The sequence below is a fragment of the Brienomyrus brachyistius genome, chromosome 13 (genome assembly GCF_023856365.1).
Source record: "Brienomyrus brachyistius isolate T26 chromosome 13, BBRACH_0.4, whole genome shotgun sequence".
Taxonomy (NCBI): Eukaryota; Metazoa; Chordata; class Actinopteri; order Osteoglossiformes; family Mormyridae; genus Brienomyrus; species Brienomyrus brachyistius.
This window is the reverse complement of record NC_064545.1, coordinates 19,690,775-19,707,921: the sequence shown is the minus strand read 5'-3', so window position 1 is coordinate 19,707,921 and position 17,147 is coordinate 19,690,775.

Here is a 17,147-nt window from a genome sequence, read left to right as displayed (position 1 = left end):
AGATGTGTGAAATGTGAAATGCTACTTGGCAAGTGTTTGTCATGTCCTGACGATAAAGAATAGTTTCAAACCACAAACAACAATCTGGTTTCGTAAACTTTCACTCAGGAGTGAAAATCAGCCTTTAAATGTATAGTTTTAATTATTAATATCGACTGAAATGAAATCCGATACTGTCCATGCAAGTTAAATGTGTCCGATGCCATCCCTGCAAGGTAAAACTTGACAATGAACATTTTAAAGCCAAATTAAATTAAAACCACAATAAAAGTAAATCAACTGGGAAATCTATAACTATTTTAAGAACAAAATGAACTCTGTTCTCTGCAAAACATAATCTAAATTATGCCTAAGATGCTTTTAAGGTATATCTAGAAATGCTGATGGTGAAAAACAGATTTCAATAGGTATCCCTCTCAATACCATCTATTAATTAAAACTAAAGTATGTTTACCAAAAAATGTGCCACACTTTAATCAGCAAAAAAACCCCACCCACCTTACCTTATTTATTTCATTTTATATATTGTGGCTGAAAAGTCACTCCTATCTTCACCACCACTTCAGTACTCATTGCTTCCATAATTCACCAAATCGGTCACATGTGGCACTCTGCTAACCAAAGTTAATAAGCATAAAAATACACTATATTTATCGATTGCTAACTTTTGGGCATCACAATATGTATCTAATTAATATTTTAGACAAATTACTAATCTGTTTATCGAATGGGCGAAAATAATGTCCTTATAGTGCCTAAAAGGCGGCGTCCATTATCGAAAGCCCTGCAGTGACATACAGTTTGTCTATATAAAATGAACTTAAATGAAATGGACAGTGATCTTCTGGAGGGGGGCAGCATGGTGGTGCAGTGGTTAGCACTGTTGCCTCACACCTCTGGGACCCGGGTTCGAGTCTCCACCTGGGTTACATGTGTGTGGAGTTTGCATGTTCTCCCCATGTCGTCGTGGGGTTTCCTCCGGGTACTCCGGTTTCCCCCCACAGTCCAAAGACATGCTGAGGCTAATTGGAGTTGCTAAATCGCCCATAGGTGTGCATGTGTGAGTGAATGGCGTGTGAGTGTGCCCTGTGATGGGCTGGCCCCCCGTCCTGGGTTGTTCCCTGCCTTGTGCCCATTGCTTCCGGGATAGGCTCCGGACCCCCCACGACCCAGTAGGATAAGCAGTTTGGAAAACGGATGGATCTTCTGGAGGAAAATTAACTGTTTAGATTAATTGACCAAATCGATAAAATAGTCTTTAGATTCATCCATAGAAAAATAGTCATGGGTGGCAGCCCTACATTTCAGTCAACCAATACACACACACACACAAAGGGGCGTCAGAAGCATTTTGAATGGTGGGGGGGACACACTGGCATAAAACTAATATTTTACGTTAAATATGTGAGATTCAAACGAATAATTATGAAATTATTTAATGCCAGTGATGCCCGTGTGTGTGTGTGTGTACTGTATATACACACACAACTTGACCGAGAACTCGGAACAATGAAACAGAACTGCTAAAACTTGTATGGATCAAGATGAATCTCTGGAGGGCTGAAACGAATGCAAACGGACCTACGATGCTTATTCCTATGAATCGCTCTCAGTGTCGTGGTACCTCTCGATCAAGGTCGACGGGCAAAAGTTGGGTTCGGGGTGATTTTTTTTTTTTGTTTTATTTACAGTACATTTAGTGATACAATAATTACAGTCCCTAAGAAAGGGAGCAGCTACAGCAGCAAACGAAAGAGAAAAGTGGTGAGAGTAACTAGAACATAAAAATAAATTATAGGGAGACTTGAAGGTGGCGCGTGTGTCTGCTCTTGCTTCGCAGCGTGGGATTGTCATTTATTTCATGCTTATTGCTTTTGTATGTGTGCTTTTTCATGTGTGTATTAGTTTTATATTGATTGTTAAAGCTTTTTATCATTATTTAGGTAGGTAGATAAGTTTAAATAGGCAATCATTTGGGGGTCTGGAACAGATTAAATTAATTCACATTATTTCTTATGGGGAAAATCGACTTGGACCTCAACCAAATTGCAACTCAACCAGCCTTCTGGAACAAATTAAGTTTGTGTTCCAAGGTACCACTGTGTATGTGTGTGTGTGTGTATATATATATATATATGTATATATATATATATATATATATATATATATATGTATATGTATATATATATATATATATGTATATGTATATATATATATATATATATGTATATGTATATATATATATATATGTATATGTATATATATATATATATGTATATGTATATATATATATATATATATATGTATATATATATATATATATGTATATGTATATATATATATATATATATATATATATATATATATATATATATATATATATATATATATATATATATATTATACACACACACACACACACACACACACATACATACATACACAAACACACACACACATACATACACACACACACAAACACACATACATACACACACACACACACACACACGTCTATTTGGCTATAAAAAGAGAATCAACAAGCCCAACAAGACATACATTTCATCAGTGGCTTTTTATTACATTCATGCTATTTTTGCATTTCTCTTTAAAGGTCTTTTAAAGTTACTCTTACTGAATGAATTCTTAAGTCTCAGATTTTAGCTATTTGTCTTAGCCCTAGTAAGTTGTCTCCAGTGTGCTAGTATGGAAGATAATACACATTCTGTGGTAAAAATGCATTTGCCACGGAATGAGAAATTCAAGAGCAAGTTATGTTCACCAGATACAGCAGTAAGAAAGTGAAACTCTGCAGTTCTTAGTTTAACTGCTAAAGAGAGGGATGGTGTAGGCCTTTGAAACAGGTTTAAATGCTTCAGGCTTCCATCTAGCCGCAGGTCATAAATGGATAGCAATTAAATTTAAATTTCGAAAATATTCCCACTTGCCAAAATCAGAGATAGATAAATGTTTTAAAATTCATGACAATCTTTAATTAACCAAAGTTGTAATGACATACTAACATGAAAAATAAGTTACTGATGCTGTCAGTCATAAATGCCTTTATTTTTATTTTTTTCATACCAGACTCTGCTCCATAGAATGGCAGCAGAGTTCAAGGAAACATTAACAACATTTGTCATTAAAGACAAGAAAATCCCATGTGTTTACACATTTCACTTCTTACCATTAATGACTATGCGTCGACAAACCTCAGCTATGCCAAATCAGCTAGTATGCTCCTACTTTCTGAAAAGTGTACATAGTAAGTCTGATGTCGAGGGTAGGTCACATATAACCGACAATCACTCAGGAACGTATACCGTTTGAAAAACTGAAAATCGACAATAACAGATAAAAAAAAAAAACACAAAAAAAAAAACACTATTGTTGTTGTTGAAGTGCATTAGTTTATCTAGTTTTACACAGTCTGTAACCTGGTAATAATATGAAACAAGCAGCTTCAAATTCTGAAGAAAAAGTCCCAAAAGTAATTGTATCTGCAATTATAATCATATCCCGAGACAGGCAGATGCTGACTGTGAATGAAGCCGCTATGAAAGCACCGGCTATGTTCGTTCCATTTTAACATTTAAATTTTAAGGTGGTGATTACTGATTAGTTACACGGTTTTGAATGAAAAACAGCCATATTTAGCTTTTCAAACAGTAACCATAGTAATTCCTACAAACTTTCTGTAAAGCAAACAGACTACTAATGAGAGTTAATGATGGCACACATAACCAAGTGTTTCATATTTTCTTATATGGAAATTATAAATACAAGGACAGCTAGATAAAGTCATGCACTGTAGTCTGTAGCTTATTAGAGGAGATTGATACAATAAAGAGATGATAAGCCAATGTCATTGTGCATATCATTTTTAAGGCTACACAGCCTGTAGGTCAGAAAGGATAATTTTATCCTTCTGCTGAACACTGAATGAATACAAAGATGTCGGAAATTATGCACAGATCCAAACAGAGGTCCTAAGTGATTGGGTGCGAGACTGGGGAAAGTATAAAGCGTTTATTTTTAAATAATCCCCGAGCTTCACGCGAGTCGACGCGACACCTGTCTTCAAACACAAGCTCTCCACATTTAGCTTTTCTAATAACTGTATGCACTGAGCTTTATTTTTCCTCCTCACTTCTCAGACTGGAAATGTTCCTTTGCTCTCTGCCACGCCCTCTGGGTTTCGGTGATTATTTTTCATACATGTTAATACATGGACACTTCTGTTTGCTCGTTATATAGCGCCATCCTTTGTATGTGACGAGACTGTAAAGTGCTCCGTGCTGCCCCCCGGGGGACAATTCTAAGCAAAAGCGAACCTAATTTAACAAAACAAATCACCTATATTGTGTGGTGTCCCGTTCTGAGACCTGCTTCATGCAACCTGACTTTGTACCGCCACGGTATGGAACTTGATGAAGATATATTGGGAAAGAGGGTAACTATACAAACGTTGGATGTGCAAGGCTCTTGAGAGACAGCAACTGTGGCATGTCATGACAGTCTGAGACGACGAAATGAAAGGATGGAGAGAGCAGCGACTAAAAGCAGACGTCAGCTTAGCATCCCTCAATCATACTCAGTTTCAGAACCTCATAGAACGTTTGTTGGGGACACATTTACATGTTTTTAAAAGAAACGGCAGCCTATGAAAGCCTTTTCCATAGCTTGCTAAGACACCCAGTGAGAGTACTGAGCTTAGCTTAGCAAAATTTCCATTCTAATTTGGCACTAAGCTGAAGCTCTCGTTTCTTAATTCACCTGCAGTAAAGGCACAGGGCCATTTCTGTTCTGTGGAATCCCGCTATTCCTACAAGAATGGAAAAGAGGGTTCGTCTACATGTATCCATCCTCCTTTGAAATGCTTGTCAGGGTCACAGGGGGGTCAGCACAGGGCACAAGATGGGTACGCCCTTAACGAATGCCAGTGTGTTCTACATTACATGTTGTCCATAAGGAAAATAAATCTGTAAATTAAAAAATATACTAAAAATGCAGGAGTTATAAGACCTTATCCTGCTCAACAAGCTATTTCTGTTCACAAATGCCAAAAGAAACAACCACTCAGATCACACCATTTTGTCTAGAGGCAAAACATAATATCCTCATTAAAGAGCGATCAGCTTCATAAGCTGAGCATGCGATTTACAATACAGTGTTGATCCACCAACTTAAGAACATCGCAGAACGACAAGGACTCCCATATAGATTTCTCAACAAATATGAAGCGATTTCATTAAAACATCTAAGACAGGCTTAGGGTTTGTAGAGGCTACAAGAATAATTAGAATTAAGAGGGCCATTAAGCATAATTAGCCTATACTTCTCAGCACTTTTCCACTGCAAGGCACATGTGCTAGATTTCACAATGCCAGCAAGAAAGACTTCAGGCAGGGGGGAGGACTACAGCAGCAGATTTTGCCTATAAAGAAACGAGTTTTCTGACAGACGCCGAAGTTAGCAGTCGTTTTCATCGTTTCCACCAGACTTAATCATTCAACATTATCTTCCATTCCAGAGACCTAACTTCCTTGTTACAGTCTTTCCATGTGCATAAATTTGCCAGTGCCAGTGTTAGGGGGAGGCTATTTCCAAACATCATCTAGAAATTTTAAACAGACGGCATGCTAGGGAGAATAGATTGCAGAGGAAAATGAAAATGCAGTGAGGAGTATCCCCAGAACGTGCTCATGGCAGTGCTTGACAGAGTGCTTGATGGCTTTGGGGTAGAGCACCAAAGAACGTACGGCGCCACCAGTAGCTGGCAACACGGGAAGGTTGGGCGAATCCCCATCTCCCCCAGCTAAGATCACTCTGCTGACAGATCCCACCTAAATCCCGCGCATAAAAGCTGGTGCCTTATTAATACATAATATCACCAGATTAGCCAAGCGGCCGCTTGTTTGCCAAGAACAGCGCAATCATCCCTGACAAGCAGGTGCTGCTGCCGGTGCTGGGCTTACAGGCGCATTTAACAAGATCCTTACCTGCATAGCTCTCACTAAACGAGAGAAAAATATCTGAAACCTATTCATTTACTATTCCTGAATAAAACTGAGGTGGAAAACTGCTAGCCGCACCACGGTGGACCACTGTGCATTACATAAATGCCCGGGCAGCACTGTGGCTCACTGGGGAGCACTGCTGCACCACACTGGCACTGCTGAAGCTCCAGCCCCAGCATAGCTCTGCGAGAGCTTGCATGTTCTCCCTCTATTGCACGGGTTTCCATCTACAATTCAAAGGCGCTTACTGGTGTCAGTATTCCCCATCGTGTGCGTTCCCTGCAATGGACTGGCAAAGAGGACGTACCTCTGCCTTGTGCTCCCACCGTGACACTGAGCAGGATAAGATGATGGATGTCCTCCTCTGCACGTCTTTGACAGATGTATAAAGGAAAGTGTACAGAGGAGCTCAGATGAGCAGAGCACACTCTGCAGAGGCTAGGAACATTCTGAGAAAGCATTATGAGGGGGCAGGGGCTAGTACTGGGGGGTATGCCCACAGCCATCTTTACCTACATCCTGAAAAATAAAATTTCAAGAGGCTTCTCTGGTGTCATGCACATTGCTGGGGTCAGTGGCTGACAGATTTAGCATCCTCACTGCCCTCGACCATAAAGAAAAGGAGGGGTTATGGTTCCCTGCCTTCCTCCTATGGGACCAAAGAGCCCGTGCACCACTGGCTAAGGGAGAAGCAAGAGAAGCAGACCTGAGACCCTTTGCACAAATGTCAGCACATTTCAGTCAAATGGAAATATCTGCATCCAGTAATTCTCAGAGCCACCCATTTTATATATCCTATTCATTAACTGTATAATTAACCATTTTTACCCTGCAATCATTTAGCTTACAACATCAAATTTTTGTACTGCTATGCAAGGGGCTGCAGTCAGAATCAGAATTTCAACAGCAAAGTGACCACCACTGATGCAGGTAAATGATTGATCACCTTCAAAAGGCCAACAACAATTATCTTCCAGAATGCCACCATTAGCTAAAAAGAGTGAGAAAACATTCAAATCAGCCAAGGGGATAAGCCAATGGACGCCTCAGATACGGGATGCTTGAGAAGACTGTACGGCACTGATCACAGCAAGAGACAAGGGGCAAAAGCTTGTCATCTATGAGGCAAGGAACCTCAATTCAGGACTGCATGATACTAGAGAAATTTCAAATAAAGCCATGTAGCTATGCATTTTTGCAATAGGTATTGCAATATTTATAAAGCAAAAAAGAAGTTGAAAGTTTACCCAAAAAAAATTGCCAGAGTATGTCAAATAAGTGTGTGGTGCTGCGAGTTGTGCTGATACAAAGGAAGGCGAATGTCTTTTGATGATCAGTTCTTTTTCGGCTCCGTCTTCCTTACTCATTTCTCATAAACGCTGCCACACTGTCTATGAGAGAGTCCACCAGCAAGAACGGAAATAACCGATTGGCTCAAAGAGTGCATGCAGAGCAGATAAAAGTTTTCCCCCTCGGCACATTTCATTGAAGGGGGACTGATGAAGCAGTATTTCTTATAGGATGCAATTGATTGTTCATTTTCATAACTATCATTAAATTGCAATGTTCGCTGTATTGTTTCCTATGCAAGTAAAAATTTCCCATGGAATCCCAGTTTTCCATGGAAACTTTTCCTAAGTTTTGTTTCCTATGTAAGCAAAAATGTTTCAGTGAAAATTCTTGGTTTGGCAAATCTTATCATGGAGGACCCCCCCTCCCCAGCTACACGAATTTTATCACCAGAATTTCAAAATACCAGAATAGCACTGCTTTAGAATATACCATCAAAATATCAGGTACTGGGGGGCGGCACAGAGGCGCAGTGCTGAGCGCTGCTGCCTCACAGCAAGGAGGTCCTGGGTTCGGTCCTGGGTTCGGTCCTGGGTTCGGTCCTGGGTTCGGTCCCGGGTCCGTTCTGTATGGAGTCTCTCCCCGATAATGCTGGGGCTCCCGTTTCCTCCCACGGTCCAAAAGCATGCGGAATAAGTTCATCGGCGAGTCTAAATTGGTCCTGCAGTTCTGTGAGTGTGTGCGCCCTGCAGTGCGTTGGCGCCTGCCCAGGGTTGGTTCCCGCCAGCGCCCATTGTTCCCAGGATAGGCTCCAGTCCACCCTGTGACCCCAACTGCGATTAAGTGGTTTCAGAAAATGGATGGATGGATACCAAGTACCGCTGTATGATGTCCGCACAATACGAACAATTAGATGCCACCCAAAGCCTAATGTCACTCCAGCTGACTACTGAGATCCTTGAGACGTGACAATTGTATGTTCATAACAATGGTTTTCAATATTCATATTACGTATTGAGCAGGCCTACCTCAATTCTTGTTCTAAAGAGCCAGGAGAATAAGATACATTTTATTCAGCTTTGACTATTAAATGAAACATTACAGGTCTCTGCTGCACTTAAATCACAATTTAAATGCAGTGAAATAGCTACAACATGCTGGTCCTCAAGATCATGGTTGGGCATCGCTACTCTTTAGTGACATGTAGGAGAACTAATACCTTTAAATGGCAAACATGGTACATAATTTGAAATCTTGAGAATGGTGATATTTAAAAAAATATATTCAAGGGAAGAGAAAAACCAAATGAAAGAGGGAAACCAAAGAGTACTACAAGCAAAGAGACTAAAAGGGCTCACTGACCACCACCAGGGATAAAGGTGTGCAGCATTCTGGGTAAAGACGTATACTGACTGAATACAGCTGGTAATTTATACAGGAAATGAAACCTAATGACCAGTAAAATGCAGAAAAGAGATTCCCAGGAACCCATATTTCTGTGATGCTACACTGCCCCCCAGCAAGTCTACAGGGTACTGCAGTCTTTGACCTGTAAGAGAAGTATGGTACTAAGTTTTGGTCATGCTTACTTGTCAGTCTGTACCAGCTCAGAAAGAAGATTTAAGACCCCATGTGTCAGCCCTGGTGACCATATTTGCAATACTTACCCTTAATTTGCAACATTAGATCACAACTTTCAGAGCACAGACACCATAACAAATGGGTTTCAAACTGTCATGCCAACTGCATCAATGGGCAATAAATTACAAGCACAGGTGCCCTTCATTCTGTTAGGGCGTTTTACTCGCCGTGTTCAGAATAACCTTCCGGCCCTATTTTCGTTCTAAACGGTATTCTGAAGACAATGGAAGTCATCAGATATGAAGTAGCTTTTCATTCCAAGTTGTCACCTTAGAGAAGTTCTATTGGCTTAGGTTTAATTAATTTTACTGGTAAACAATAGATGCTAAAGATATTGTTTTCAAGAGAAAAAAACTCTGGAATCTCTAAAAATGCAAGTAAAGTTTGTATTGTAGGGTAATTTCAAAGGAAACATCACTGTTGACAGACCAAGCTTACCAAAGCTCATTAAATTGCACAAGGCTTGCCTGCCCAGTGGGCTTGGGATATTACTTGGCCTCAGTACCACCCTAACTCAATCCATTTTCACCTTGGAAGTTTGCTTCCATCGTTTCATCACCATTAGACTTATTCACAGTAATTTCATAAACTGTAAAATGTTTTCTCCTTTAAGCACTTTGTATTTGTGATAATGTTATGTAACATTAATTGCTTCCAAGTTAATCTGCAGTTTTACTGCCACGTTCCGTTTCGAAAGTTCACCCCCTTTTCCCCCCAGTCTGCACAGCAGAAACTGAGCACGAGCAAACTTCCTGATCCACTGGTAGCGTAACACAGCAGGGCAAAAACCCAGGTAAGAACAAAGTAAATACATCCTTCCCCAAAAATCTGCCATTTACTAAATATTCCTTGCCTCTTGATTAGACTTAGAGTAATTCTATCAAACGTGCAAATATCCAAGGTCAAGAATGATAGTCACCTCATTACTTACTGCAACCGGCACTGTGTGTTCTGTGCTTTTATAAAAAAAAAAGATGAAAACAGTCACGCTGATCTGGTGTCAGGGGGGGCCAATAGATCCTGACAGAGAAGCTTACGTCCAAACTGAAAAATAACGCAATCAGTGCACAACCCCCTCCCCTGTCAATGACAGCCTGAGGGGTGGGTGACTTTCTGCTAGCCGTCGCTCTTCTTCATGGCCAAATGTCGCTAAGAGTTCAGATCCCTCCCCCCACTGAAACTCTGCCAAATGACACATATCAACGTCAAACACAGAGATGAACTGAAGACTCTGGCCTTGCAAGGAGTTCAATGCAGAGAGGCTATCAGGCTAAATGATGTTAGAACAAAAGCACATCTTCACTCATAGGAGACCATCCGTCATCTGCAGAGTAGGGCCACTCTGGTAGGTTTGGATTGGTCTTCACCTCACGCACATAAATGCAACAGCGTGACCTAAACATAAACTGATTTCTCTAAAAGAAAATTATTTTCAGGTTTGTCCCCTGCATGGCACATATTTTTTGTTTGGTTATAGACCTCTGAGATGGTTTGTGACACCGTGTTTTTCAATAAAGAACCGTTCTAAGTAAAACGACTGACAGATACGTCTTTCTCAGGATTATAAAAGAAGCCGAGCATAAAGAGGTCTGCACACTCCTTCCCTGTGTTTTTTGCTCTCAGTCAAGTCTTCCTGCTTCACAGCTGCTCTCCCTCAAGGCTTCTCATTTAACAACTGACATCGAAGATGCACAGTACAACGGAGGCAAGGTGGGAGTGTGCCAGGGACGCGATCCCCATCCCATCTGTGCCAGTTGAAAATGAAAAACTTGCAAGGAGACGAAGACTTCCATTTGGGACAGTGCCCAGTTCTAAATCGGAAAGTTGGCAAGAGGTGAACATATTTTTATTTGTGGCACCCTGCGCTTTGGGTCCCTAGAATTAAAGGAAGAATGAGAAAGAAGACAATAGGGGAAGGTGAGGAGGCACTATTCCCAATTCATACAGGAGCCTCCACTAAACCAGTATAGATAAGACACATGGTCCCATTTGCAGTCTCGCAGCTAAATGATGGTCACTTGTACACACAGCACACAATAAATCAGGCAACCAAGGAAGAGAGGGGAAAAACAAAGAGAGGAAAAAAAACTATGCTAGATACACTAAACCATATCCCTTGTTTCAAGTACTTATGTAGAGGCTAAGATTTCAAGTACGAAGGTGGCAAATAGCAAAGCAGCATTTGTGTGCTGGTTCAAGTCCCAGGAAGGGGCCTGCTGTAGTATCCTTGAGCATGGTACTTAACAACACTTTGACATTATTTCATTCGCTACTGGCTGCAACGGTAGTCTGCTCACAGGCAGGACGAATAATCCCCTGTAAGCACAGGGCCATGCACAGGAGACACACGTTAACAATGACACAGCCTGGACTGCTCCACTTCCACAGGCTGCCAGCAATGTGCAGGAAGTAGCAGACTGTAGAATCATATGGTCACAGTTTCTGTCCCAGTCAGTATAGAATCTCCCATTGTAAAAGCTGTAGGACTTTTTATAATGTTGGACCTGGGCTCAATATGCAGTGTACTTACAGGCTAAGCCAACAAGACTAGCAGCCAAGGGCAATGACCAGTGTTGTGGGAAAGAATCTTTTCTGCACATCGTAGACTGTTGGGACAAGGTGCCCTAGCTTACCTGGAGCCAGTGTTCATCATCATCATCATTATTATTATCGTCAGCTGGACTTAATTTCTATTGGTTCCATCTCTTCCTTCCCTCCCTCCCTCCCAATCTCATGAGGTAAGGTGCCGATTCCTAAGTTTCACGTGTTAAGGTCACAACTCCACATTTCCACATAAAGGGAACATTACATTCCCCAAGTCACTGTCACATCCATGCAGAAGAAAGGAGATTTAAAAGAGGCAATAACTCCATTTCTCCTGAAAGGTCAGTTCACAGACAGACGGCTATTATGTACTGTTAATGTTCCCTATCATAATGGGTCTTGATTCGCATCTCAAATCGTTTCACTGGGACCGATGTTCAATAGCTCCCCTGAGGGGAGATGTTTATGTTGCTCGATGAAACCACGGTCAAGCTTGACATGGTCTAAAGGAGGGATCCAGGCAACGTTAATAATCAGTTTACGGCACTTGGTGGCCACTGAAGGTCATACCTTTACATGTAGTGGTACTGGGGGAAATGAGACAACATAGCACGCTCCAAGGAAGATGGCCAGAACATGAGGACAACCTTCGGGTATTTACGCTCATCACAACCTATGATACGAGGAATTTAACCAGCGAACCCTCCATGTATCCAAAACCAATAATGTTACAAATAACTTACTACAGACACAATCAAATACTTATTATGACCCTAGACGCAGGATGCTCACTTCCAAACATGGCAGTTTCAGTGGGCTAGAGGGTCATACCTGCTGTGAAACCAGACACAGGTCAGCCCCTGTAAAACAATAGGCAGCTGTACTGCCAGTACGACGCTGCCTGGGGAAAACAGGACAGCCATCCGGCTGCTTTGCACAACCACAGTGCTGAGAGCTAAAGGGCCACTTTCGAATGACAGGGTGCCCTTTCTCCATAATAATCACCCTACTCAATGCTGATGGGGATAAAAAGCCATCCAACTCGAAAGTGAAAAGTAAACATAGAAAGCTTTTATTCTGCTGATCTTTCTAATGACTGCTGAGCTCAGAAGTGCCTTAAGGGTGTGTAAGTGTTATAATTTAGAAGATCAGAAGCTGGATGGAATATGAGGAAGACATTGGGTCCTACAAGGCAACCATGCCCAGTCCTCAGGGAGCCCCAGACGGTCCACGTTTTTGCTCCTACTGGACCGTCTGGGTGTCCCTAAGGACCAGGTTGGGAAACACTGCTATAGAGTTAAAGAAGGAAGCAAACACTGATGGGAAATAAATATGGTTATAGATAATGATTATCTGCTAATGAAATTATTTCCCATTGTCAGGGGAAAGTGGAAGTATGTCCTGTTGGTGTTAGTGTAAAGGTATGTCTGTGGTAGAATCAATCTGCACCCCGAATTACCACCATAAACACTCATGCAATAAAAGCTAAAGATGCCCTTACAGAAAAACTATATAGTTTCTCATATACATACATTAGAAAAATACACGTATAAACAAAGAACACTGCTGAAGTGGATGGAAATGAGGAAGCAACTCGAACCACTCAGTAACTCACATCTCCTTCTGCTCCACGACAAACTTTCAGCACCCTGTCCATCTCTGTGGGGGGGGGGCAGCCTTACCTGGTCTGGCACATGCACTGACTGCATGGATACTGTGTGGAATTAATGTGTTTCGGCAGCAATAAAAATCTATGTCATAACAACCGTCCGAACCTAAAGAGGAAGGGTAATTTTTATTTGCATGTATTAATATTGTGTCACACACACACAGACATATAAATTATTACATGGAAGGTGGAAGATGGATTAGGCACTAACTGGGCTGGCTGCTGCACTGGCCGGAGCAGTAATCTTATATCAATGCTAGTTCTATGGCATGGCATAGTGCAGCACTGCATGAAGAAAGCAATTAGCACAGCAAGCAGCATATCGCAGTACTGCAAGACGCACTTTAAGGCATCTGCATGACCATGGGGGTGTCACACAACAGAGCATGATAAAGATTCTCTCTGCCAAAAAAAAAATGTTAGCCTGTATGGCAAGAAAGATCTATATAACTTACTCCTTTACTCGCGGTTATGTTACTTACTATTTACCTTTGGGGATTCAGATAGGCTGGATATTGACTTTTAATTCTTTTAAAGAAAAAACACTTATCCGTCCATCCACTTAACATCTGCTTATGCAACACTGAGAAAGGGGTAAGAGGGGCTGGAGACTGCACCACACCACACACACTTCAATTTAGAGATGCCAATTCATCCAACTGTATGTACATGCAAACATGCAAACTACACATGCACAGGGCAGGGAAGAGCATATGAACACTACTAATCAAAAGCTTAAGTACATTGGTTTGAAATCAGGTTTCTCAGAATAAATCAATTGGAGGACAAACATTTGAGTCAGTATTTCATGTTTCCAACCAGCCTGTATTTGTGAGAGACAGAGAGAGGGAACGCATAATTTTGCGTGTGTGGTTCCCACTGTCAAGCATGAGGCAGGGACTGCAATTGTCTTTCTGGGGACAGAGTCAGCCAGTATGGCTACCATAGCATACTTCAAAGACATGCAGTTCCATGACAAATTCTTACCTCTGTGTGTGGTGCTGCTGTTGTTAGAGATCAAAGTTGTTAGGGTGAAATGACAGGATTGGGTGAAAGAAAGGAAGAGGCAGAATGGCAAAACGAGAATGCACAGGCGCACTGGATGCAGAGCCAAAACCAGCAGCCTTGCACGGGTTTGAGGGTCTTGTCACAGCTGGATCTATGATGCGATTCCACCTCCCTCATCCCCAGTAACCCCAGGTTCTAGAAGTGTCAGTCCCCTCACTATAAGGCGCACATCACTTCAAAATAAAGCGTCTTAAGTACAAGCCACAAATTCAATTCCAAGCTGGCTTTCAGTCTCCTTTTTCAAATGGAAGCTTGGAAAACTAGGTCAGATTGCAAAGGATTATTCACAGAAAACTAGTAAGTCATCTGAAAGTCATTCTGCAAGCAGGAATCCCCAATCCTGTCACATCTGTCACCTAGAGACCAAGACCGGGACAGATGTCTAATTTCATAAAATTTGAATCTGATGTAGTACTTTCAGGCTTCTAGCGTTACAATACAAACTTATTTATCTGTTTCGTAAACTTCACTTCGCGTCAAAAGTTTAGCAAGAAAGTAAGAGGACAAAAGGTGGGAAAAAAATGTTTTACCTGAGACTGTTCTAGAACACGCAGTTATTCTAAAAAGCAAGATGTTTATGTTCCATTTCAAACAATTTCAGAGTAGTCAGAGATCATTTCTGCTTGCTGTCAGTAAAAGATATATCAAAAGAAAATGGACTGTTACTTAAGAGCTAAAGAAAAGATCTTCTAACACAGCTGCACATCAACAAGGCCAGACCCATCAGTCTGAGGTAGATATCTATATGACGCCAGACAGGAAGTGCAGCCACTCAATGGAGAATTCAAACCCTAATGCAGTAGCATTACAGTCACACCCACAGTCATTCCTGCAATACACTCCAAGAAACCCAGCAGTGAACAACAGCCAAGAATAAAGCGTGGCTTTGGAAATGTGGGAAAGAATGACCCACAGTGCATTAATCTCTCCACGCGCACTTTATCAGATCAGACAGCCACTTTTCCACTTTCCCCCTATTTTTAATTGCAATTATTAATAACCAGATGCGGACATACATCTGGGCGTCTGCATGCCTGTTGAAAAACATAAGATTACAGCTCTCACCCCCGATTAAATATCTGTTTTGACCATCTTCCCTTAAATATAACCCAACAAGGAAGAAAAAGCTATAGAAAACACCTCTTAAAAACAACATGCGATTAGTTTGGAAAATAGAAAGTTTTATCAGGCCATCCTCTATTTCTGTAGTGTTAGTATTTTTGTTTTAAACCATCCATTGTTCCTCTTTGAATGAATCATGTCTCCCACACCAGCCAAAATTCCTACCCTCAGCTCCAGCACATGACAGAAAGGGGCTCAAACAGAAGCGAACTGAACATGCAGTACTCAGAACTCCCTTCAAAACAACTGCTGTCAAACTAAGGTGCACCACATTTGCTCTTTAAAACTGTCACACCGTGCAGAAAAAGGCCCTGTGAGCGATTACCAAAGAAAGGAAAAGGGAACATGTGCATGTTCTCAAAGTTACACAAAACAAATTAGTAGGCAGTCAGAGCCACATCACCAAGGCGAGTAAATGCATTTGAGGTGAGCTTCCATTTAGCTCTCCTTTGGATTTTATTAGCTGTAAAATATGGTACAATGTCATTAAAAGCCAGGGACTCCGCGTATGATAACAAGCACAGAGTTAACATTGTTTAATTACATTTTGGCAGTGATTATAAAGAATCCCACTGACTCCAGGCCTTCTCTGGGACCACAGCAAAGTTTCCTTGCCCTCAATATCACTCCTACTGTTTTTGTTCATTTTGTTGGGGTTTTGGTGAGAGGTGGCCAGAAATTACATTAGTTCTCATTCGTTTCATCCCTCCACCCCACATTGCCATCAAGTTAATGTATGTGCCCTTCCTGTTTGGACAAAAACGGATTTACTCTCCATTATCAGATTAGGTCCAAAATGATATTACCTTCCACAATGTGGCCTTAATGTTTTCCATCCTATGATGGATCAGGTTTCTGGAGGGATTCCTCTTGCCCGTCTGTCAGTCCGTCCGTCTGTCAGTGTGTCAGCTAGTCAAATATAATCCTGTATTTAAGAAAATCAGCTGTCAAGTCTGCCAAGACAGGTAGACAAGCCAGCGCACGCACAGTGAATAAAACACACTCATAGGAGTTCAACTCGAGATCTTGTTACTGTCAAGGAACAGAAGGAATCAATCACACATCTAATTCAACCTCTGGGCCATGAAGCCTGGAGAGCAGAAACCTTCATAAAAAGGAAAGTGAAAACACGACACCGTATCCTCACCCACGGGGGGGCCTGTCAGGTCTACCCATTTTGCGTGATTTTTTAAAACAGCTTAGCTGGATAGATTGATATTTGGACACTTTGACTGAACATTATTAACCTTGTCCTTAAGTGATCATGCTGACAAGAAACAAGTCATAAAATTAAGTATTTAGAAAAGAACCGTCAATTCAAAATATTACCAAAGTTATTGAATAAAGAACTTTGCACATTTTCATAGAATTAACTTCATCAACTACGTATGCAATTTCTATCTACAGACCAGCGGTTACGATTAATCAATTACTTAATTTAAAAACAAAGCATGGATTTGCCTGCTCAGTTTCTCAGCAATATGATGAAGGGAAACACACCACAGCGGGTGAGGGCCCAAATAAAAGGAAAGTGGAAGCCTCAGCTGTGTGGTAGCACTTCACATTGAAAAGTGAATGAAAAAGTTCTGTGGCAACTGCATTATCACAACAGCACGACTGTAACGCAACGCCTTAGAAGACGACATCCACGGGCTCACCAATAATGTGAGATTAGCCATAGATAACTATAAGCAATCATCTCAAGACAAGAGTGAAACGAAGACAAGAGAAATCATTTAGTTCCATCATCTTACATAATAATCATATATAACTGCTGTGTATAATTTTGTGAA